Source organism: Adiantum capillus-veneris, chromosome 19 (genome assembly GCF_014529385.1).
Source record: "Adiantum capillus-veneris isolate H3 chromosome 19, ASM1452938v2, whole genome shotgun sequence".
Taxonomy (NCBI): domain Eukaryota; kingdom Viridiplantae; phylum Streptophyta; class Polypodiopsida; order Polypodiales; family Pteridaceae; genus Adiantum; species Adiantum capillus-veneris.
In genome coordinates, this window is record NC_140949.1 from 129,763,935 (window position 1) to 129,790,245 (window position 26,311).

The following is a 26,311-nucleotide window of genomic DNA, read 5'->3' on the forward strand; positions in this document are numbered from 1 at the left end:
GCCCAGTGTGGTTGACCCTTGCTTTGTTTTGGGGAGGTTATTAAAAGAGGGAAATCTCTAGGTGGGCCTTTGTGACCATCACCTAGAGAGAGGATATTTACAAAGAATGGAAATTTACAATGGCTCGGGTGAAAACTGCAGATAATGATGAAAATAACCTATAAATTACTGGGATGGCGTCGTGGTTGTGTGTTGCCGGCGAATGGCGTGTTGTCGGTGCATCGGTGTCGAGCATACTTCTTTTCGGAGTCGGCCGGGGAATGCCTCCGGCGCATTTTCTCTTTTTGTTGTTGGCGGCGCGTGCTTTAGATCCTTCTTCTTTTGTTTGTTGATGTAGTAGCCGTTTTTTTCGTATTTGCGGTGCGGTGCATATATGTGTGTGTGTGTGTGTATAATCGTGCATGAGGGCGGGTGTGTGTGTTTTGTATAGGCATGTGTGTGCGAAAATGTGCGTGGGAAGGGGGGGCTATATATATATAATGTATATATAGTTTTTTGTTTTTTGTTTTTTTTTCTGGGGGGATGGCCGGCGGCCTGTTTTTCTGTGCAAGGCGGATGGGGGGGGTAGAATAGAGGTAGAGAGTGTGTATGTGTGTGTGTGTGTGTGTGTAGGTAGGGTGTGTGTGTGTGTATTTGTGTATTGCGGACTGCACTGTCCGTGAGGGCGTGTGTGTGTGTGTGTGTGCGTGGACTGTTGCACATGGCGTGCGGGGAGAGAGGCGAGAGGGGAGGGGGGGGGGGGGGGGGGGTGATTGAGGGTGTGTGGATATGGTGTGTGAGGCGCTGCCCGTGAGAGAGAGAGGGAGAGTGGATTCCTTGCTTGCAAGGCCTGAGCGCCCGGATGAGAGAGAGAGAGAGAGAGTCCGCGCGGAGCTTTGAGAGGGAGAGTGTGAGGGAGAGGGAGGGGTGAGGATTTGGGATAAGAGCGAGAGAGAGTGTGTGTGAGGGAGAGGGTGAGGGGTGAGGATTTGGGATAAGAGAGAGAGAGTGTGTGTGTGAGGGAGAGGGTGAGGGGGGGGGGGGGGGGCGGCGATGAGGCCGAGGAGAGGGGCATGAGGCCGAGGGAGGGTGAGGCGAGCGGGTGGGGGAAGGAATATTAGCGAGCCAAAGGGAGGTGGGGAAAAGCGGTAGGGGGGGGGGGGGGGTAATGTGAGGGGGAATTTAAGGGTGAGGGTGTGAGTGTAAGAATACGGAGAGCGGAAGGGGGGGGGGGGGGGGGGTTCCATGCGACTCACACAGAGGGAGCACGAGAGAGGGGTAGGGGGATGTTTTCAGAGCCTCTGCCTGGGCCGGGGAGGGTAAATTGGGAGAGAGAGATATTAGGGAAGGGGTATGTAGGGAAAATGGGAGAGAGAGAGAGAGAGAGAGAGAGAGAGAGAGAGAGAGAGAGAGAGAGAGGGTTTTATCCGATTCCCGTAGGGTAGGGGGGGGGGGGAAGCTACGGTGGGGGGTACTGAGAGGGGGGGGGGGGGGTGAAATGAGTTTTTTTCTTTTTTTTTTCTTTGATTTCCGAAAGTCGGCTATCACTAGCAAGCATAATCAAGTAGTTGATGCACTCTCAAGACGACCGAGAGTGAATGCGGATTCCATAGCAACTAACAATGATCTATCTTCTATGATAGATGAGTACGCTATTGATCCCGATTTTAGAGATGTGATTTCAGCCCTTGCACTAGGAAGGAAAGAAAACCATTTACCCTACAAGATGGTTATCTTTTCTATGGCAATAGACTATGTGTTACTAACTCACCACGTGAGAAAGTAATGTATGAATCTCATGCTCCTCCTTATGCGGAGCATAAAGGGATTCATTCTACCCTGAAAGGAATAGAAACATATTTCTATTGGCCTGCCATGAAATCAAACATACAAGAGTATGTTTCAAAATGTGTGGTATGCCAAAAGACAAAGTTTGATAGAGGGAAGCAACCTGGATTGCTTCAACCTTTGCCAATCCCTAAGTCACCCTGGGAGAGTATATCCATGGATTTTATCTTTGGATTGCCCAAGTCCATCCAAGGGAATACAGGAATATGGACAATAGTAGATAGGTTTAGCAAACAAGCACATTTCATACCTGTCAAAAAGACTATCAAAGCCCATGAAATAAAAACCCTCTTTATATCACAAATTTTCAAGTACTATGGCTTACCAATGTCCATAGTGTCAGATAGAGATCCTAGAATGACCAGTAATTTTTGGAAGGGTCTCTTTGAGAATTTAGGGACAAGACTAAACTTTTCTTTGTCCTATCACCTGCAAACGGATGGCCAAAGTGAAATAGCTAACCTAACTATTCTTGATCTACTAAAAGCCTATGTAACAAAATTAGGTTCAAAGGTCCCAATGGGAGAAGTACTTACCGTTGGTGGAGTATGCTTGCAGTAACACTGTACATACCTCCACCAAAAAAGACCTTTCGAGGTAATTGAGGGAAGATCCAAAAGTCCCTTGCTACTTAAGGTACACGAGAAGATCTTCGTTGCAAATGAGTATAGTCGAGACCTACAAGAATCTTTCCAAAAGATTAAGGATGCTATCTCTATCTCATAGCAAAGGCAAAAGGCTACTGCTAATAAGCACAAAAGAGATCAAGCCTTTAAACAAAATGATTGGGTGTTGCTTAAATTTCCCAAGGCTCGATTAAGGCACACAACGGGCAAGAATCCTACGGGACACCAAAAGTACTATGCTAAGTTAGCAAAAAAGTACTATGGTCCTTTCCAAATTCTTAGAACAATCAATGAGATGTCCTATCACATTAGGAAAAATATGAACCCCAAAAGGGCCTGGTAAGGATCCCTAATTTTAAGGGATTAAGACTAAAAATATGTGTGATTTAGGAGACAAGGCCATTGAATGAGGGTATTCTCATAGGTTTTTTTTTAGGCTGTCATAGGCTTTTTGTAGGTTGAAATAGAGGCTAGGGAGGGAGGATAGGTACATTCTCTCTCTACCCAAAAGACTGGTGTTCCTTATGACAATAACTACCCTCCCCCCTTTTTTGCCACATCATCAAGGGCGTGCATAGCCTGAGCCCAAAAAAACACTTTTTTCAAAAAAAAAATCAAACAACCCTCACTTTTACTCAAAAATTCTCCCCAACCTATATGTATACCCAAGAATCAATTTTCTCTCTCAAAATCTCACTGCTAGACCTACTAAATATCAAACTTCAAACCATTTTTTATTTCCCTCCAAAATCACTCCCTTCTCTCTCACTCCTCTCCCTCTCTCTTCTCTCTCCTACTTTTCAGCACACACTCTTCCTCCTTCCCCCTCTCACTCATCTCCCTCTCTCTTCCCTCTCCTACTTTCAGCACACACTCTTCCTCCTTCCCTCTCCTTGTTGCAGGTCCAATCCATAGCTTTGTTGCAGCTCTCCCCCCCCATAGCTCTTCACTCCATAGCCCTCTTCTCCACTCCATAGATCTCCTCCAGATCTCCATCCCAAAGATCTCAACTCCATAGCTCTCATGTAGCTCTCCATCCCAAAGCTCTCCTCTCCACTCCGTAGCTCTCTTGAAGCTCTCTTCTTCACTCCACTCCATGGCTCTCCTGCAACTCTGCATTCCAAAGCTCTCCACTCCATAGCTCTCCTCTCCACTTTGTAGCTGTCCTGCAGCTCTCCATCCCATAGTTCTTCACATTATAGCTCACCTCTCCCCTTCGTGGATTTGTTGCAACTCTCCACTCTTACTTAAAGCCAACTTTATTCCCCTTTCCATGGAGCTAGGCGACATTACAAACCTCCCATCCACAGGAAGATCGTCAAGTTTGAAAATGGTTTCTCTACATGTTTGGCTGCCAAAGGACTTTGCACCCTCAAAGCGTCATTACTTGCAAACTGCAAAACAATGTTGTGGTGCAGGTCACAACAATGTGGACCTTTAGGGTGCATGGTTGCCTCTACCGTAAATGATCCAGCCATCAATGTGTATCCAAAATTCAATAGCCTTGCTTTATTATTACAATATGTAGATAGAGGGGAGCACAATCTTCTTGGGTACTGCAAGAGATTGTCGTTATTGGAGCTGATATCACACAATGGTCTTTGAAGCCCATAATATACAACCAATAAGAACTTCCTTGGCCCCTCTCTACCTCCTTCATTCTATTCTATACAACCCCATCTCTCCATGATATGGATACAAATGACAATACAAATCTTCCATCCACAACAGGATCATCACAGTCAAAAACAAAACGCACACATATCTCGTTTAGTGTTTTTTTTTTGGACACCTACCTTGAAGTATTACTCAAGTTTTTGGCGAGAAAATGAATCTAAATTTATAAATTTGGCGAGAAAAATAATTTAAAATTAAATTTATCCTTTTTTCAATAGAAAGAGGTGATTTAAGTAGTGCCACCTAGAATTTTCAAATAAGTCTCAATGTCACAACACACCTTATCTATACTAGGGTTTTGCTAGGAGACAACGGGTAAGGTCTTTGAAATCTAGATGAAAACTAAATGAGAAAGTGTGAAGATCTCAGACCTCCTACATAAAATCTAGCTAATCATGCATAGGTCAATCATAGAAAAGTTAGGAATGTGAAAAAAAAAGTAATTATGATGATAAGAGCCCATCAAAATTCCATGTAAGAAAATCTTACAACCACATGTAGGCTTTAATATTTTGGGTCCCATGTCATAATGTGATGTGTTTCATCAAACCTACTTGGCCCTCAATCTCCCCTACCATCAAGTTCTTCAGTGGGCATATCTTTGGTGCCTAGCTACCCCTAAATACAAAAATTTATAGCAAAGTCTGGCGAAAAACATCTTAAGATCTACACTAACGAGAGCCAAAAGAAAAGGTCAAAATTTTCAAGATTCACCAAATTGGTGATTTTTAGCCAAAAAAGAATACACTGATCTCATTGTCAAAAGAGCTTGCACCCTCCAAGAATTATGACTTACATACAACACAAAATTCTGTAGTGCAGGTCACACAGATGAGGACCTTTGGGTGGATGGTTTCCTCTACCCCAATGACCGTTTGGTTAATGTGTATCCAACATTCAGTAGTCTCCCTACCTTCTTGCAATATGTAGGTAGAGGTGAGCCAGATCGTCTTGGCTACTGCAAGCGGTTGTCCACTATCAGAGCTCATAGTGTGCAATGGTGGATGCATCAACACCAAGTTATCATTCATAAAAATTATAGTCTGCAACAGAGGATCATTCATGTGGAGAAAGAAGCACAAACCCGTTTAGTAGCATGTGGAAGAGAAGGATGGTAAGATTGCGAAGCTTGAGGGTACCATATTGAGTTTGAAAGCGACACCTCTAGGTGTAAGGGAGCATAAGAGGATCTCCTCATCCATAGAGACCCTTGCTCCCAAAGGTGGTGCTTGGATGAGAAGAGGTATAGCTACAAGGTGCATTTTTGAATACCCTATCACATTTCCTACATGTATGAACTCGCTTCTATGGTGATTGTTTTTTTTATATTCTTATTGCAAGAATTTCATCCAAGAGACATGTGGTAGCCAAAGCCAAGAGGATCCCATTCATTTGCTTACTAGTTTCCTTAAGACGTTAGATGTCATAGCACTCTTGCACACACCAAAAGGAAAACAGATCTATTTTGTTGTACCCAAGGAGGTGATGTGTAAATTTTCTAATCTCGTGAGTGATGTTGATTTGTAGAAGGAATGTGATGAAGTTGGAATTAGTACAAAGGGTTAAACTGCACTACCTGGCCTCTTCAAGAATGCTTTGAGGGACTGAGGATTTACTGAGAATGTATTCCCAGTGCCACCAAGGTGAAACTTGCTAGAGGGGCCTCCAATGAAGATGATTTCTCACATCTAGGTCACTATTTGCACATCGAGAAGACAATGTCCTCGTCTATCTTTGTACAATCTCCAGAAAGTGATAAGAAAGCTACCAATGCAATGAATCATGTTGATAATATTGACAAGGGGTTTCCTTACTCTATGTCAATAATGTTTTGTCCATTTGAAGAGGCTTCAACAAGCGATGGTTGTCTTTTATGCACTACCTTCTAATGGTGAGGAAATAATCATGTGAAGTTTCTCTTTCATTGTCATTGTATGAACTTCACTTTTTGCCTTTCTTCTCTTGTAGTGTTTGAAACTAAGTTGGTGTTTGTTTTCAAGCTTGACGCATGCCAAATTGTGAAGCAATGAAGGCTAGAGATAATGAGTGTCATATTTTTATTGTTAATACCTCAAGAATACGAGTCTAGAAACAAAAATTTTGTCCTAGAGGATGCAGCCCCACCCTCTGAGCGTTGCCACAAAACAAAGTTTTACAGCAAGACGGGCAAGCAGCACTACATAGTCAACCTCGCAGAGTACGCCATTTTAGCAGAGCCTTTGCTAATATTCAAAATTATTAAAAGTGTGTGGAACTTCTCATCCGAAGGGATCCTTTTGTGCGGACATGCAGTTAGATTGTGCAAAGCTACAACATGGAGTTACGCATGTAACCCATCGGCCTCAAAGGACTCAAGAAGCCGTAGAGACATACTTGCTGGGTTTATTTGAGGATACCAATTTGTGTGCCCTCCATGCCAAGCATGCACCTATATTGCAAAAAGATTTGGCACAAGCCCATCAGATACGAGCGAAGTTGTAGCTAGTAATATGTACAACAACACCTTTTTGCAATGGATATGTAATGACCTCAAATTTGGAAATGAAATAATGCTACTTAGTTTGAAAATGTGTCACTTCTTATGTCATTTAAGTTCTTTGTATTTAATTTTTGTTCAATAATTTTTTATAAGTCTATTGTACATTGTCGGGTGGCTCTTGCACACCATGCCATTGAACACGGAGGGGGAGATGGGGATGGGGGGAGGTGTTGATGAGTATTTTGTTGGCTAGTGCTACAAAACCTTCACAACAAGTTTCAAGTGCCATTTGTTGAAATGCACACATAATATCTGTTTTAGCCAAATTAATGTCTTGTGGACAGGGGTTTCTAACAATGTTTGGGCCAAAACAAGCATATCTAGTGCCTTCCAAATGTCAATCAAAGGCCCAAACTCGCTCCTTCGTGGATAGGGGCCTTGTGCATCACCAAGGACAAAAGAGATAACATGTGTATGTTTCAACTGGCAAATAAGACCCAACAATGCCTTTGATTGACATCTAGAAGGCACCAGATATGCTTGTTTTGGCCCAAACACTATTAAAAACCCCTGTCCACAAGATATCAATTTTGGGCAAAACAAGTGCACTTGTTTTGCCCAAAATTAGTGCCTTGTGGATAGGGTTTTCTTGCAATTTCTCGGACAAATCCAACACAACAATAGCATTAAGAATATCATTTGAAATCTAATGAAATATCCTGTGATAATTACTTGCATGTACATTGACCCCTCCGTTTGGCAAGTTGGATCCCTTGACATCATCACAGTAGATAGAGATTGACCCACAAAGCACTTGCACAATCATAGCTTTAAAATTGATCTAATGAACACCACGTCTCTATACCAAATAGATATTCAAGGTAGTTAATAAAACTCACAATAAAGTTGCCCATTCATAACTAGAAAATTAAATTTCACTGAAATCCATGTATTTATACCAAATTGTAAGTCAAGATAGGATAGTACACATAGAGCTGACATTATACTGATATATGAAATTACAAAAGGGGTGCATTTTAGGTTTTTTGTTAGGAGGCACTGTGCAACTTCCTTGCATCTTGCTTCAGCATTACGTAAAATGGAAGTTAGGTCTGAGGCCCGCTATGTCTTGTGGGTCTTCCACTCCTAAGGCGTGATTGATAGCTACACGGGCTAAGACCTTGCCACAAAAACCTATTCCAAAAGTGTCCATTGCAAGGGATTTGTTTACAAGAAAAACTAGTTGCACAGTCTAAGGTATATTAGACAAGCACAAGAGCTTGTTGATAGCCTTGTTGATAGCCTTCAAGACCCACAAAGAAAAATGTCCATCAAGGGAGAAGTCCTTGTGGATAATACAGATGTCGCCCATGGGTAGTTTGTGGATGTAGTCTGTAAGCGTTGCTTTTGGGCCAAAACATTCCTCTCTCCCGCCTTGTGGACTGCCTACACCTCCATGTCCAAAAGATCCTACAAAAGTTTACGTTAGGAAAATACATTGGGATGGCCAATTACACAAGGAAGACAATTACCGCATGCTGCATGTCATCGTTGTCCATAGTTGGTCTGACGAAAGGTTGAGGGATGATCTCCTCTCATCAAAAATGTTTGGGGCATCAAATTCAAGTGACTCAACATGAAGAGGTTGTTGATTTTCCACAATCTTGGCTTGGGTTTCCAATAACTCCTCCTCCATGACGTTTGCCTGCTCTGCAAGTGCAATATTTGCAGTGACCAAGGCAACTGTGTCAACAAATGCAATCATTAACTTGCATTGTTTTAGAGACATCATTTGGCATTGTAATATGAATTTCAAATGTCACAAGATTACCTTCAGGGCTTTGTAGAGGTATCCATTTCCCAGTCTTACATATCCACCGCTCATAGTGGAAGCGTACATACAAAGTTGTGCAAACTTTTAAGTACCATATCCAAAGCCCCTAGCTTGTGCAATCACTAAGTTGTACAGTTTTAAAGACATCATTTGGTATTGTAATATGAATGTCAAATGTCACAAGATTCCCTTCAAGGCTTTGTAAGGTATCAATTTCCCTGTCTTACACATCCATGGCTCTAGGTGGAAGCGCATATACAAATTTGTGCAAACTTTGAAGTACTATATCCCAAATCCCCTAGCTTGCATCAATATCTATGTCCCTAATGCATACCCTATATAAATCCCCAATTCTTTGCTAACAAGGGTTGTAATGCTTCAAAAGAAATATTCTTGCATATAAATATAGTGGGTGTGACAATGAATGGCAGGGACTTAAATAAATGCACAAAAACATGCATGAGACAAGATCAACTTAGACCTACAAACCTAAAATCCTTCTCAAACTTCAACAAGGAAAGAATGTCAAAAACCATCTTCTACTTTATGGACAAGATGGATGACAAACATCAGGCTGCAGCCACTCCATGCTAAGAAGTGATTGAATGTCAATTCTGTTGATCTTACCATAACAATGCTCAGAGGTGGGCACTATTGTGTGTGTGTGTAGAAGAAGATTTTACTGTGCAATAGCATTGATGGTTGCACACTGGGAAGCATCATGCATCAATGTCAACATGAAAATCTTGAAAGGTTCCAAAGTTTCTTAATTGTTGTTGCTCACCAAGTTTGAAGGAAATATATCTACATAGACATCAAATGGCCCAAAATATTCATACTAGCATACTTGAATACATAGGTCAACTCAATGCATATGTCTAATGCAACAACAAAGAGAAGCAACTTACAGTTAGGTGGAAAAAGTCTTGGATTAGTGTGCCCCAAATGCATATTAGGCATTAAATACACATGTTGAATAGCAACCACCATCCCATTGATCCTATGGTCTTTGAACCCGAGCAACCCCCTTTCCAATGTTGATCCAAGTTGTCACAATCTCGAACACGATGAGTCTCGGTGGTTGCAGGTTGCATGAAGACCCAAGCACCTTCACGAAACACTTGATGCACCCACTCCCCATTAATATCTTTGGTGTTGTACAAGACAACCCTACCTCATCTTCTAGATTTCCATGAGTAGTAGAGTTTGACATTGCTACAAAGGGGAAGGGTCTACAATAAGAGGGTTTGATGGTGGTTTCAAATGCGCTATAGATGGAGGAAGAAGTAAATGTATTTGGAGAGAGGACAATACAGAGGATTAAACCTTCAATGAAGAACCTTGGAGTGCAATAATGTAGCCATGGCAAGGAGACAAGAGGTGGTTGATAGAGTTTTTGTAGGTGCTCCAGTCATGGGAAGCTTGGAGATGATGAGCTAAGAAGGTGTACTTAAAAGGGTAAAAGGGGTTAGAGAAGTTTACCCCAATGATGTAGCCATAGCCATGGATAGCTTGTAGATGATGGGCTATGAAGTGATGGAAGAAAGGGTAGAAGAGGTGCTTGGTAAATTCTCCACAAGTGCTACAGCCATGGAGATCTTGGGGAGAGAGGACAAGGGAGGTGTAGATGAAAATGGGAAAGCACGTAGAGAGAGAGTATGTGTGTTTAGATTGTGAGCAACTATGGAAAGATTCCATATGTGCTGTAATTATAGCCATGGATAGCTTGTAGATGATGGGCTATGAAGTGGTAGAATAAAAGGTAAAAGGGGTGCTTGGTAAAGTCTCCACATGTGTTGCAGCCATGGAGATCTTGGGGAGAGAGGACAATGGAGGTGTAGATGAAAATGGGAAGCACGTAGAGAGAGAGAGAGAGAGAGAGAGAGAGAGAGAGAGAGAGAGAGAGAGAGAGAGAGAGAGAGAGTGTCTAGATCGTGAGAAGCTATGTAAAGCTTGCATATGTGTTGCAGCTATGGAAAGCTTCCATATATGTTGTAGCTATGGAAAGCTTGGAGAGAGAAAGAGAGAGAGAGAGAGAGAGAGAGAGAGAGAGAGAGAGAGAGAGAGAGAGAGAGAGAGAGAGAGAGAGGAGGAGGAAAAGGTAGAGAGGGTAATGGCTGAGAAATGCAAATTTTGGTGAAAACTAAATAAATTTTTGACCATGTGTTTGGTTAGGGGAGCTTTTGGGGAGTGAAAAGTGAGATTTAGATATTTTTGACTTTTTTTAAAAATTTTAGGGTTACTTTATGGCCGCCCATGAAAATGGAGGGAACCCCCCCTTCCCCTTTTCTCTCTGTTTCTAGGGAACAAAGCTATAATGAGGGGAACAAATAGGCCCCCATGTCTCCTCCTAACCTACCTTTTGGAGGCTATAGCTGTGGCCACCACCCTCTTCCTATTGGTCCATGCTTAATCACCCCTTAAGCTAAAGGGCCCCTTTGGGGTTCATATTTTTCCTAATGAACTCAAGTCGCCCAGCCATTGGCTCATACACAATGCTTTCCATGTGAGCCTACTAAAGCCTTACAAAGGAGATCCACCTCAAGAACCAACTATTGAAGACCCACCGGAAATCAAGGACCAAGAAGAGGTGTTGTAGCCTGAGTCCATTCTCTGACATGAAGACAAGGTATTGAGAGGTGGTAAGATTATCCGATAGTATCTTATTAAGTTTAAGATCTATCCTTTTGAAGATGCTAGATGGATGCAAGGCATACAATTAAAGGATAACATAAACCTTGTCAATGCTTACAATGCTTCCCTAGAGTAAGAAAATGTAAAACTGTTTAAATGAACAAAGTTTTTGTCTTATAAGACTCTCTTTTTCTTTATTGTGCACAAATGTTAAGTGAAGGAGTACGAGCGGAAGTGCGACACGAGAGAGAGTGCGAGAAGAAGAGCACAACGATATGGTGAACTCGCTCTACTGTAATGTGTAGAGCATAGTGAGTTCTTATTAGGTTTTTACAAAAGAATATGTGTGCATACCTGGCGGCCCGCCCACTTACCTAGGCGACCACATTGGGCTTTATACCCCAACAACCTCCCACTTAAAGTCCAATGTGGTACTTTAAGTGTGAGAGAAGCTACTCTACAAGCTAATATACAAGAGATGTAGAGAAGTGATGTACTACCCTACACCTAACTGCTTGCGAAAATGCGCAAAGCTCTCTGAGGGAAGTCCTTTTGTAAGTAGATCAGTAGGATTTTCTGTGGTGTGAAATTTGACAAGCTGAATTTGCTTATCCTCGAGCATTTCCCTGATGAAATGATACTTCACATCCACATGCTTTGTCTTTGAGTGATAAACTGGATTGCGAGCCAATTGTATAGCACTCTGACTATCACAATATAACACAAGCATCTCTTCTTTGATTCCCAAATCTGTTCTTTTCATGCCTCTGATGCTGCAACATATTCAGCCTCTGTAGTAGACTGAGTAACACAATCTTGTAATCTAGAACGCCATGATACTGCTCCACCAGCCAATGTAAAGACATACCCTGACGTAGACCTTCGGTTGTCTAAGTCACCTGCATAATCTGAGTCTGTAAAACCCTTTACACTTAGCTCCAGACTCCCATAGCATATGCGCATACTCTTTGTAGCTTTCATGTATCTCAATATTCCTTTCACTGCCTCCCAATGTTTCTTGCCTGGGTTTGACATGTATCGACTTACTACTCCCACTGCAAATGCAATGTCTGGGCGAGTAGCAATCATTGCATACATTAAACTACCCACTGCAGACGCATATGGAATCTTATCCATTTCAGCCTGTTCTTCCTCAGACACAGGACAATCTTGTTTGCTAAGTTTCACATATGGTGGCAATGGAACACTCAATGCCTTTCCCTTCCCTTCTCCATATTGAAACGTTGCAAAACCTTGTCAATATACTCTATTTGAGATAACCAAATCAACTTCTTTGACCTGTCTCTCTCAATGCGCATACCAAGTATATGACTTGCCTCACCCATGTCTTTCATGTCAAACGATTTTTCCATCTTTGACTTCAAAGCTGAAATTTCTTCCAAGTGCTTGCCAGCAATCAACATGTCATCCACATACAAAATAAGGATCAGCCAACTACCATCCTTAGCCTTCTTTGTATATAGACAGTGATCGAACTCACTACGCTTGTAGCCTTGAGAAAGCATAAACTTGTGGAATTTATGGTACCATGCCCTCGGTGATTGTTTTAAGCCATAAAGACTCTTTAACAACTGGCATACCCAATCTTCCTTGCCTTTCTCAACAAACCCTTCTGGCTGCTGCATGTAAATTTCCACATCTAAATCACCATGCAAGAATGCTGTCTTGACATCCATTTGGTGCAACACCAAATCTAATATGGCAACCAATGCAAGAAAGCATATCAATGTAGTCATCTTGACCACCGGAGAGAAGACTTCATCAAAGTCAATGCCTTGTTCTTGCTTAAAGCCCTTGGCAACAAGGCTTGATTTCTACTTTGGCTGACTATCATGAGCGGTGATCTTATACCTGTAAACCCATTTACAAGGTAGAGCCTTTTTGCCCTATGGTAATTTAAATAGCTTCCATTACTTGTTTTTATGCAGAGATGTCATCTCTGACTGCATGGCCAATTGCCAATTCCCGGAGTCCTTCATTTGCACTGCTTCCTTGTAACATGAAGGCTCATTGCAATCAGTCAACATGACATAGTTCATAGATGGAACAAACCTATCAGGAGGTTGCGTGATACGTCCAGATCTACGCACAATAGGTGGCTCAGGCTTAGCCACAACCTGTGGTTCCAATCTATCTTGTCCTTGCTCCTCTTGAGCCCTGAAATTTTGTCTTGCACGTGCAGGTCCATCTTCTTGGAAGACAAATCTTCTAATCTCCTCAACCCTCTCTGGTTTAGAATGATATTTGGATTCATTAAAGTGAACATCATTGCTGCGGATAACCTTTCTGGATTCGGGATCCCAAAGTCTGTACCCCATCTCACCATAATTACCATAGCCTAGAAAGATGCACTTTCTACTCTTTGGTTCAAGTTTGTTCCTAAATTCCTTTGGAACGTGAGTATATGCCTCACATCCAAAGACTGTGAGATGCTTGTATGAGGGCATTTTGCCTGACCATACCATCTTTGGCACTGAATCCTTCTGCAAAACCTTGCTAGGAGATCTATTTATAAGATGAACAGCTGTTGATACAGCTTCAGCCCAAAACCCATTTGGCAGCTGTGCATTAGACAACATACTTTTGACCTTCTCTTGTATGGTCCTATTCATCCTCTCAGCAACACCATTTTGAGGAGGATTGTAAGGAGCAGTAAGTTCACGTTTTATACCTTTTGAATCACAAAATTCCTGAAAGGCCTTTGAAACATACTCTCCACCATTGTCACTGCGTAAGCATTTAAGCTTCTTGCCACTCTGATTCTCCACAAGTGTCACAAACGTTTTGAAAACACTAAACGCTTCACCCTTGTGCTTGAGAAAGTAAACCCATAATTTCCTCGAGTAATCATCTATAAATGTCATAAAGTAAGAAGACCCCCCTAGAGATAGGTTAGGCATAGGTCCACACAAATCACTATGAACAAGTGCCAACTGTGTATCTCTTCTACTGCTTCTATGATTATGTGGCTGCTGTGTTTGCTTACCATACAGACAATGTTCACAGAATTCAAAATCATTAAATGACAAGCCAAGCAAATAACCAGAACGAGACAAGATTTCCATTCCCTTCTTGGACATATGTCCTAACCGGCTATGCCACAAAGAAACGTTCGGCTGCTCGGTTACATTGATTACATTTTTAGAGACATTTGATACATAAATCATGTAAAGTCCTCCAGACTTTACTCCATGTGCTACTGTCATAGAACCCTTGGATATCTTCCACATGTTCTGTCCAAAAGTGGTGACGTAGCCAGCATCATCAAGTGAACCTCTGCTGATCAAGCTCTTTGTAATTGCGGGAACATGTCTCACATTCTTTAGCGTGAAAGAAGAGCCATTCTGAAACTTCAATTGAAAATCTCCAACACCTAAGATCTCACATGTCTGCCCATTGCCTAGCCGAACATGATCTTTAGTGGTCACATAAGAGGTAAACCACTCCTTGTTTGGAGACACATGAAGTGATGCCCTTGAGTCTATAATCCAGTCACTCAGTGCATTTCCATCAGATGCTGTAAGAAGAGCTAAGTCCATTGTATTCTTCAAGAAGTAGATGTCTCCTGACACTAGATTGTCATCCTCTGCAACAGTGTTTGTCACATTTATTTCTTGAATCGTCACTGAGGACTTGTTCTTCTCACCATGGTCTTCAGCTTTCTCTTTGCCTTTTTCTGCTTTCCATTCTCTGCAGTCTCTTTTCATGTGACCCTTCTTGCCACAATGGTAGCATTCTATGTCACTCTTGCCTTTAGCACTGCGGGACTTGCTACGAGACTGATTCCTCTTTCCACCTTTGTACTTTTCTTTGGTCCTTCCCCTGACAACTAAGGCTGTTCCTTTGCCTTTTTCCATTGTCTTTCTGTTGGTTTCTTCAGTAAGCAGACTGCCTTCTACACCTACTATGGTCAAACCATCTGGAGGTGCAGAATTACTCAAAGCTGTGCGAAAAGTGTCCCAACTTTTCGGCAATGTGATCAACAGGAACATAGCTCTAACAGGTTCATCAAACTTGACACCTTGAGCTGACAACTGACTGTAGATGGTGTTGAATTCATTCAGATGATTTTACATAGGTGTCCCTTCTTTCATCTTCAAGTCAACAAGCTTCTTAAGCCAGTATCCCTGTGAAGTTGCACTCTGCTTCTCATAAAGATCACTTAGCTTTGTCCATGCTTGATAAGCCGACATCTCGTCTGCTACATTGAAGTAAACGCTTTCTGCCAAAGTCAGCATAATGGTAGAAAGTGCCAATTCATCCATTTCGCTCCATTCATCTTCGTCCATATCTTGTGGTTTTATCCCCTTGAGCTTTATAGGTTTTATCTACTTCTTTTGTACCAACACATGCCAAATCTGCTTCTTCCACAACGGGAAATTGGTTCCATCCAGCTTCTTGATATTGTAAAGAGCAGTGTCCTGTGATCCAGCCATAGCTACGCTTCACAGTAGTTTACTTTCCTGGGAAAAATTCGGTAGAGTTTCTCCTGTAAAATGACCTCTGAACCAATATGAACCTGTCAAATGAACCAATAAAGCTTCAGATTCTGCAGAAATTTTGACAGAGTCTCCTTTGTAAAATGGCTCTGGTGTACTAAAAAACAGACCAAAAACAGCTCAAAAAACCACTATCTCTCTAACACTATAAGTTGTGGGTAAACCTGTCCTGCACCTGTACTGTCTCTCACTGTCATGTCACTGTCCTGTAAGCATAGACTGCGACAATGCCTCAACGGCAGTAAAGCAAAGATGCAATCCCAACTGCCTAACTCACAGTCAATACATCCTAGCTGCCTATCTCAAGGTGCTCGAGGGATCACTTCAAGACCTGTATCACCGAAAGGACCTCAACATTCGAGAATCCCCCAGCTCAATAAAACCTCACTCAACCCTCAACAAAGGCTGCAATAAATCTGTCAATACATAGACTTCCCACAAAATCATACATCCACAAATTTCCCACTATATGCTGTAACCGCTGCGGCGGTTGTTTTCTGCGTGACTCACAGCTAGCAAACCCTCAACAGACATACATCATCTCTGACAATGCATCCCATGTGGAAGTACCTGCAATGTGAGGATGAAATCTAGAATATCAAGCAGCAAACACAAGCTACCTGATGAACTAGTGGATGTCGCCTACAGTCTGTGTGTAGATGCGCCCGTGTTGTATGTGACACGCCTCCAAGAACTACGAGCCGTCCTTCGATGTGTAGACAACCACGAATCAACACTCTGGGAGTGCCGATATCCTCAGCACCTACAGTCGTAGGCCGAAACCCCAAATTTGCAGAGTCGCATCCGCACCCGCTGAGACCACGTAGTCGAAAATGGCCTGTGCAGAACTTTGTCGAAGCCGAACGGTGGCCGAGGTTCCTAGGACAGTTGCCCCGAAAGTGCATTCAAATCCTATTGGATGGACATAGAGGTGGACCAATGAGAATTAGGCTAGAGTAAATGTAGTTTAATTAATTTAAAACATTTGATAAAAGAACCAATAGAAATTAAGCTCTCTAGAAGACTATTGGAGAGTCTCCTCAGGGGTCCAATGAGAATTCAACAACCCAATGGCTTGCTTGATTCCTATTGGCCAAAAGACTAAGAGGTCCAATTAGAGATTAATTGAATTATGTAAATACCTAAAGCTCTCACAAAATGGGAAAAGGGGACACCTATCACAAGGCTAGCATGATTGGCTAAGCTTTACAGGGGCCAATGGGATGCCAGCATGAGGAAATAGCAAGAGGGGTCGACCGAGAGAGAGAGAGAGAGAGAGAGAGAGAGAGAGAGAGAGAGAGAGAGAGAGAGAGAGAGAGAGAGAGAGAGAGAGAGAGAGAGAGAGAGAGAGAGAGGCTGATTTTTGTTAGGCATTATCACACACTCACACAAGATCATGTATGAAGTAAAGAAGACTATCTGCTTCTCAAGCTTTAATGGAAAGCTCATTATCTACTCCAAGCTTGTGAGAAGGGAGGCCTATGCCAACTCTTGTCTTTGTGATGCAAATCCAACCAAGAGCCAAGCTCCAATGCATGCTCATCTCCTCTACCATGCTAATTACTAAGCTATGCTAAGCTATTAAGAGTGATTATGTGAGGAGAAGAAATACTTATTTCTCATAAGAATACTTCTTCCTCCTCTATTTCTACTCTCATACCCCGCTAGCTCTCACCATCTTCAAAGGTGTGTGAGGTTTTGGGTCTGAGACCGTGAGGGAATTGATGTCGTGTTTTTCAAGTGTAAGCTTGGTTCTTGAAGCTTCCATCTTCATTGCATCAGCAAGTTATTGAAGGAACACAAAGTATTGAATTGTAAAATGTCTCCCTTGATGGGGGAAATCTATAATACAAAGCCTTTTGGAGGGGGGACTGGCTCCATGTAAATTTGGTCCTTAATTGTTGTCAATAGCTTAATTTCTCTCTCTTTTTGAAGTATTGTTCATGCCTATCTAGCTAGGTGTTATGCATTTGTTGCTCTTTCCATCCAAGAACTCTTGCTATGCTCAATAGGAATCTATTCTTAATGAAATGCTCACTATGTCCATGTTATTTTCTACTACACACAAGTTACTAGACCATTAAATGTTACTCTCTCTCTCTCTCTCTCTCTCTCTCTCTCTCTCTCTCTCTCTCTCTCTCTCTCTCTCTCTCTCTCTCTCACTCTCAATGCAGGAGGGGAAGGAGAAGCAAGAGACCAACAGCCAGCACAAAGGAGTACCCACATCCATACCAAAGGCACCCTCATTGACAGGGCGATTGAGCTTAAGAAATCGAGACGACGACGACCGAGATGCAGAAGCACACTTCACCGGAGGAGACTAAAACAAAGGATTAGAAGCATTCTAGCCAGACACCCAGAATGCTCCTAAGAAGTTTATTTAATACTTTGTATTTAGTTTTTCTTATTTATGTTCACACTTTCACATTTTTCACACTTAGTACTTTAGTACTAAGGTACCCAGACTTTCTAACAGATTCACCACTTTTGTATCAGTTTGGTCTCATAGGTCATTTTGGCCTTTTTGAAGACGTTAATATAACATTTCATCTCTCTCTCTCTCTCTCTCTCTCTCTCTCTCTCTCTCTCTCTCTCTCTCTCTCTCTCTCTCTCTCTCTCTCTCTCTCTCTGTGTGTGTGTGTGTGTGTGTGTGTGTGTGTGTGTGTGTGTGTGTGTGTGTGTGTGTGTGAGGCAGCACTGATGCTTTTCCCCCCTCTTGAAGATGGACCCGCCTTGCTGCTATGAATGGAATGTAGCTACTAGCTCCAAAGCCTATAAAAGGTGAGCTTCCATGCTCACTTAGCATTGGTACTGGTGTACATCTGTGGTATGTGTGTGTACTAGTGAAAGGTGTTTGTCCCTTGAGATTGTGAGGATTTAGCGTGGAAGGGGGTGTGTGTTGTTGGCTCTATGGAAAAAATCAAAGACAAGAAAGCTATTGTGGAGCTAGCTGCTCCGACTCAATCTCAGGTGACTTTGAAATCAATATGGACTATTGTCCGAGCTTCTTGGTTGAGGTGTGATTCACCTTTTGATATTGTAGTAGAACTCATGCATGTTCTTCACTATAATAAGTTGATGTATGACAATTATGAAAATAGTTGGCTACCTCATCTGAACCTTAGGTATCCACGGCTCTGGTTTTTTTAATCTCTTTCAAGTTCAATGGAAATTTTCAAATTTTGTCTACTAAATTGTCATAGGGATGTATATTCATAGTAAAATACATTGAAAGATCTTTCTCAATGCAGGTTTATGGTTGCCTTGTGTTTCCTTAAAAAAACGTAATGTCTGATGCTTCTATGACCCCAATTTATGATAGGTATTAGCTTACTTTTGCCGTATAAGTCAAACAACCTGGAAATGTTTATTGAGGCAACTATTGCAATTACATTTCTCTAATATAGTGCTTCTAGGGTTTTGGTATTAAGCTTACCTATCTTACTCGGGTACGGTCTATACTTGTTGATCATTGTGTGACAGTTCACTGGCAAGATACTCATGTGTCCGTATATATGGTCGTATGGTTAAAATGGTAAGTGGACAAATATGGTTATGAGTATGGTTGTGAAGAGTATGAAATGTGGCCAAATATGTTGTGCCTGGTATGTTATGGCTACCTAGTGGCTGAATATGGGTGCTACATCTGGATATGGCTGCTCATATGGCCGAGTGGTTGTGAATATGTTAAGAAGGGTTGTTGCCAAATATGGTTGTGGATCGGTTGCCAAGTATGGTTGTGCATGGTACCTTATGGCTGCTTATATGGCCAAATATGTTGTTTATTGCATCTTATGTAATGGGTATTGATAATACCGCCTAGGCATATGGAACAACTAGGGGACTTTGGAATGTCTCACTGTTATGGGTTTATGGTTAAATGGATTTGAGCATTCATACTTACTATTTTGTTTATGGTTTTTTGGACTCCATCTAGGTAGAGAGTAGTACACACTCACTAACATCTCTTTGTGTGTAATGTCTGATGATTCTCTTACAAACTGGTAGATGACCCTATTTTAGGTAGGTATTGGCTTACCTTTGCGGTTTAAGTCATGCGACCTGGGATGCTTTGTTCGATAGCTATTGCGGTTATATTTTTGATGTAGTGCCTCTAGGGTTTGGGTATTAAGCTTACCTATCTTACTCAGATACGGTATATACTTGTTGATCGTAGTGTGACAGATCATTGACAAAGCTACTCTTGTGGCCGAATAGGATTAAGATGGTTGTGGCTGAAATGGTTATGATTATGGTTGTGAAAGGTATGAAATGTGGCAAACATGTTATGCATGGTACCTTCTGGCTGCCCATGTGACCGAATATGGTTGCTACTTTTGGATATGACTGCTCATATGGCCGAGTGGTTGTGAATATGGTAAGAAGGGTTGTGGACAATGTTGGGGTTCAACAACACAAGAATCTCTCTCACACACATGCTCTCAAATAGAGAATAGATACTCACTCCAAGATCAAACTCAGCAAAAGACACATTCAAATAACTTGAGAGTCAGCAAATAGAACATAGAGAAAAGATCAGACAGAGCAAAGAACACCATGGCTAAAGCTTCTCTCGCATTCCCCTACTCAGAACTTGTCCCAATACAAGTGCTAATTGATGGTTATAACTGTCCAACCCAAAAAGGTTCTTGACATAAAATATCAAAGTCAGCAAAACTAACCTAGCCAAAATCTGACCTAACTAAAATCCGACCTAGCAATATTCCGACCCAGCAATGTTCTGACTCAGAAAATAATCCTACTCAGCAATATTTAGACTCAACAATAATCAGAGTCAACAAATATCTGGCGACCAAATATTTGACTCGGTAATATTCAGAGTCGGCAATATTCAAAGCAGCATTCTAGTTTCAGACCCAACAATATTCAGACTCAACATATAATATCCGGCCAACACATGGCACGTCCTGGTGGTGGACTTCGTAGAAATCCGACTCGTATCCACACATCCCTTGATCAAAGTCAAATGCCTTATCCTATTTTCCCAAAAATCCCTAGTTACTATACAGCATAAAGTATAGTGCCTCGAACCTAATCCAAGATATACAAATACACCATACAGCACTATGATAAACTCAATGCTAGGATCTTCATATGAAGCAAAGTGTAGTGCCTGGTACTTAAACTAAGGTACACAAAATACATCATAGAGAGAAACTAAACATTGCCCAAAATTTCCCCAAAGGATTATATCACATGAGAACTCATAGAAATTAAACTTATGAAACCAAAACTGAATAAGTATGTCCGTTCCCCAAGTAAACATTAGTAGAATCAGCCTCTAAAACATGAGAATTTGACTCTAAAAATCAGGTTTTTGCAATCGAGGCACCAAACCCTAAATATCCTCTTCAAAATTCTTAGTATCCATTGCCTTTCCATTTACAAAATACTCCTCTCTAGATTTCTGAGATACCCACTGCTGCAATCGATTGACTTTCCAATGTTGATGGATCCGATGTATTGCTACCTTTTTGCATTGTGAACTTCCTGTCATTCTATTGAAAATTTTTCAAGTCCAAAATTTCAAAATTAGAGCATCCTCTATATTTTTCAAAATCAAATCATTCTCTTGTAAAAGGCACATTCCACCTAATGCAATTGTTAAATACACCTGAACATTCCTATAATGTATTCTTCTTTGCCTAGTTTGCAACTCCAAAATCTGTAGCACACAAAATTCTGAATTCTGAGAATCCACCATCCATATCTGACAGTCCATCTGATAAGAATCCACTTCTACTATCTCATCAACTTTAAAACACACATCTTGCTATAAAAGTATGCTTGGATTGAGAACAGCTTGTCTTACATCAATTTGAGAATGCACATCCATTGAAATTTCATCATTTTGCATTTCAAAGATCATTGGATGCTCCACAAAACCTGTTAAACCTGTTTTATACTCCTCAAAGACTTGATCTTCCCATTCCTCATGCTCAATCTGATCTATGAGACCTTTTTCCGATTCATCCCTATTTAGATTGGAATAACAATCAATCTACTTCTTCCAATTCTTTGTGACCAAAGCATATCCTCGCTTGATATTGACCTGTGACATCAAAATCTGTCCTTCAAAACATTTAAAACCAAAATTCTGATTCGCTTGATCATCCACAACGTTTGGCATAATGGTCTAATTTTTGTTTGAATTTGTCGATCATCAAAATCAGCATCAATAAAATCCTTTAAAGTTCCTTCAACACCTTTTTGCAACACTTTCACCTGCAGGGATCTTTTTGGTGGAGACTCCTCCTGAACTGATATGGTTTTTGGAAATTCCTCCTCAACAAATCTAATTTCAGGAATCTGATTCCCAACAATTCCTCCAGTGCATTCATCTCACTATCCACCTCTTCAAGTGGGCTTTGATAACATGAACAACATCATAGTTATGTATGACATGCTTCTCCCCACAAATAGGGTAAAAACATTTTTCATATGCAAACAACATAAGTTTAAGCAATGTATCGTCCTCTTCCACTCTATGGGTATAGTCTAGTGGTAGGTTAGGGGTATCTAGGGGCTCTTCTAGGTCCTTTTGGCCAACCTCCTTTTGCACCTCCTTCTCCTCCATCTTTGGTAGCCCTACTTGGTGGATTACGGGCTCCATGCTCCATCCATCATTGTCATCATCATCACTCGAATCACCTTCAAACTCATTATCATATGCATCCCTCAGCTTCTCATATGCTTTTTGTAACTTGAAAACCTTCTTTGTACTAGAACATGATTTTTGCATATCCCCTTTATGATCATCTAGCCATTCATATGCATTCTCCAAGTCGTCTTCAAAATCATCTAACTTCTCTAAGTCTCTTTTTATTTTGTTATAGGAAGTTACCTTTTGCAATTTGAAGCTAATGTTATGAAGTTTTGTGCACAAATCCACCATGCACGACTTCCTATAAGCATCTCTCTTTGAGCACTCATCAACTACATATGTACACACAGACAATCATCCACCTCATGCAAACCTCACATTTCTCTTTCTTCCTTTTACTCCCCATAACATTCACTTCATTAAAATACAACAATCATGTTTAGCCCTCAAGATCGATGCACCACACCAATCCGAAACCCCTTAAATTCCCTAAACAAAGAGCCATGGATGTTGCATTGGGATCCGCATAGTCCATTTAATTGGTTGCTTAAATTGATTGGAATATTTTAGTTTAGTGATGTATTTATCTGTTTGGAAAATTTCAATAAAAGATACCATTCTTGAGTTTATTTGCTTCGACAGATCTGATTATCAACATCAGATTCAGCATCAGATTTCTCTATCTTGTTCTTTTGTCTCTGCAAAATCATCCAAATTTTTGCCATTTTGCACAGTCTGAATCTGTGCAGCTTGAATCTACAACACCTTGTTGAATGTGTGCAACCTAAATCTGCAGCACTTATAGTAGTAAAATCTAAATTTTGAATTTGCAGCAACTCTTCTAATCAAACATGATCTACTGCTCCTCGATTTTTGCTTCTCGATCTAACAAATTCTCTTTCGGGATAGGTTCTTTCATAGCATCATTACTCTCGTGAAACAAAAACACCGACCTCGAATGCTGACACAGGAGACAAGAATGTCAGACACAACACACAAACAATTGCAGTAGGTTCACCAAATGTGTTGGCAAAACCTTCAATGACCCAGTGGGATCGCCAAATGTGTTGGGATTCAACAACACAAGAATCTCTCTCACACACATGCTCTCAAACAGAGAATAGATACTCACTCCATGATCAGACTCAGCAAAAGACACATTGAGATAACTTCAGAGTCAGCAAACAGAACATAGAGAAAAGATTAGACAGAGCAAAGAACACCATGGCTAAAGATTCTCTCGCATTCCCCTACTCAAAACGCATCCTAATACAAGTTCTAACTGATGGTTATAACTGTCCAACCCAAAAAGGCTTTTGACATAAAATATCAGAGTCAGCAAAATTCGACCTAGCCAAAATCCAACCTATCCAAAATCTGACCTAGCAATATTCCAATCCAACAATGTTCGGACTCAAAAAATAATCCGTCTCAGCAATATTCAGACTTGGCAATAATCAGAGTCGGTAAATATTTGACTGACCAAATATCAGACTCAGTAATATTCAGAGCAACATTCCAATTTTAGACCCAATAATATTCAGACTCAATGTATAATATCCAATCAACAGTTGAATATGGTTGTGGATATGGTTACCAAGTATGGTGTGCATGGTACCGTATGGTTGCTTATATGACCGAATATGGTTGTTTATTATATCTTATGTGATGGACATTGGTAGCATATTTCCTTGGCTTATGGAACAACTAGGGGACTCTAAAATGTCTCACAATTTTGTAATTTTATGGTTAAAAGGAATTGAGCATTCATACTTACTATCTTTTATATGTTTCTTTGACTCCATCTAGGTAGGATTAGTACACGCTTATTAACATCTCTTTGTGTTACAAGTGACTCCAAAGTATAGATTGACTGCACGTATGAGCACTATTACTGACCCAAAAAAAATAATGGCAATTAATGCCAAAATTTCTAAATCTAAGAAATATGTATATATAGCCCACTTTGGGGCTGCACTACTGAGGTTTTACTTGCCTGTGAGCAGATCTGGCATCACACGCAACACCGTTGTACAGACACTATGACAGAGATCTTGTTGGCACCCTTCACACTTGTAGAGCTTTATGCTGCTATAGAGAGTCTTGATCCATCCTCCTGTCCAGGAGAGGATGGCCTCACTAGAGCTTTCTTTTTGACATATTGGGATCTTCGCGGTTGTCAGGACATCTTTGCATCCGGATCTTTGTTCAGGTCTCATATCTCTTATTTCGAAGGGGGGGGACACCACTCAGCTCCGACAATGAAGACCTATTACCTTACTCCCTTCGGTCTATAAGATATTAGCGTTACTGATCAGCCATCGCTTGTGGCTGTTCTTACCAGATATTATTCATACTTTTCAAACAGGCTTTGTCATGGATCGATGCATCCTGGATAATATCTTCACTTTTTATGAGGCAGTAGAGTGGTCCAGATCATCTTCTGAGCCTCTCGCTTTTTTCATCCTTGACTTGTCTCTGGACATATCTTATGAGAACTTGCGAAGCAAAAAACGCCCCATTTGGTTTCCCTGCAACCCCTTCTAGATGAAACCATCTCTGTATATATGTTATAGTTTTTTACTATTTATCTTTGAAAGCAATCCAGTTGGGTGACATTTATAACACGTGAGATACCCATACATCATCTGCATACAATGCCAATGCTAACTAAATGTTGTGTTGTTTCCATGGGTGCAATTGAGGGTTACCTTCTCAACTATGGTTTTCAAAGTTTGTTAGCTTGAAGATGGCGGATTTATATATCTTCCGGCTCTTGATTCTCTTCTATTCGTATATATAGTCCATTATGTACTATGAATGGGAATTATGCCACCTTTTCATTGACATAGTTTCTAGTGTCTTTTGTAATTTGAAAAGGATTCTTTGGTGTTATATTGTTACTAGAAACCACACACACACATGAGTACTTATTTAGCTAAAATTTCTTTCTATTATCTAACAACTATCTCCTGTCTTTTAAACCAAACCCTAGTTTTACTCACATATTACTTGGCTTTATAAAAACACCCCCAGCTTGTTCTCATTTTTCTATGGGTATCCACCCATGCTATAACTCGGGTTGAGAACATTTGGGTAACAAGTGAGGGTGCATTTTGCCTCTCACTTAGTCTTGTGTGTATTGATTTGTGTAATTGAAAGAGAGGAGTGTGTGCATTACTATTTGTTGTGGTGGTATGGAGCTCACAGTGCCCACGCAGGTCGGTAACTAACTCAAAATTTCTCTTTATAGTATCGTAATCTCTCTTTGAAAGGGTGGGTCTAAGGTGATGTAAGCACCTCTGCTCATATACATTTATGAAACATCTGTGATAATGGCATGGCTTGGTAAGCCCACTGTGTGGGTGGCTAACATAAATTTCCGACAGTAAATGGTACTAATGGCTATCTTTTAACACTTGGTATGGTTGATTGTTAAGGCTGATTTAACAAGTGTTTAGGATGTTTCCTTGCCTTAAAAGGCACTAAGTTGAAGGAACAACTTGGTAGCGTTGTTCTATTCCTAACCAGCATTTTGAAATTTCTATGTACTTAGGATTGTGCCATGCATAATTGAAACTTACTATGGCTTGTTAAATAGCCATGTGTAAAAGAACATACTGCATATTCTTTGTTTGATTAGGTAACCTTCTTACTCCAATGGAGGAGCCACACATGGTGGGGGAATGTTTCATTACTCGGGAGTGATATGATCTTCATGTACTTTAGAAAGGAACTTTGTGTATGGCTTAACTTTGACAATAACTTTACACAGCCTTGTTTATTGGGTATTTTAGTAGGACATCCTACCTTTTGATACTAAAAAAACACCAATGATGCATTTTTTTGTCTAATTCTGAACTCTGTATCTGACATGAGGATAAATGTACATACTACTATGTGGTATAATGGGTTTTTTTCTTGTGCCTTTTTGGGATTATCGTATATACCAAAAAATTTGATTACTGTCTCATACAGCGTAATAGATGGGTATTTTTTTGGACAAACTGTAAATAAGTTTTTTAACTCTAGCTCGTTTTTGACATAGGTATTTTTGGAAGGATTGACACCTCATTCAAATAGGTTGAT

The 26,311-nt window shown here is 40.9% G+C and overlaps 1 pseudogene; it reads right to left on the bottom strand.

The window, feature by feature from the left end:
* Positions 1 to 21,391: 21,391 nt before the first annotated feature.
* LOC147434863 (uncharacterized) lies at positions 21,392 to 22,195 on the bottom strand (annotated as a pseudogene).
* Positions 22,196 to 26,311: the final 4,116 nt, after the last annotated feature.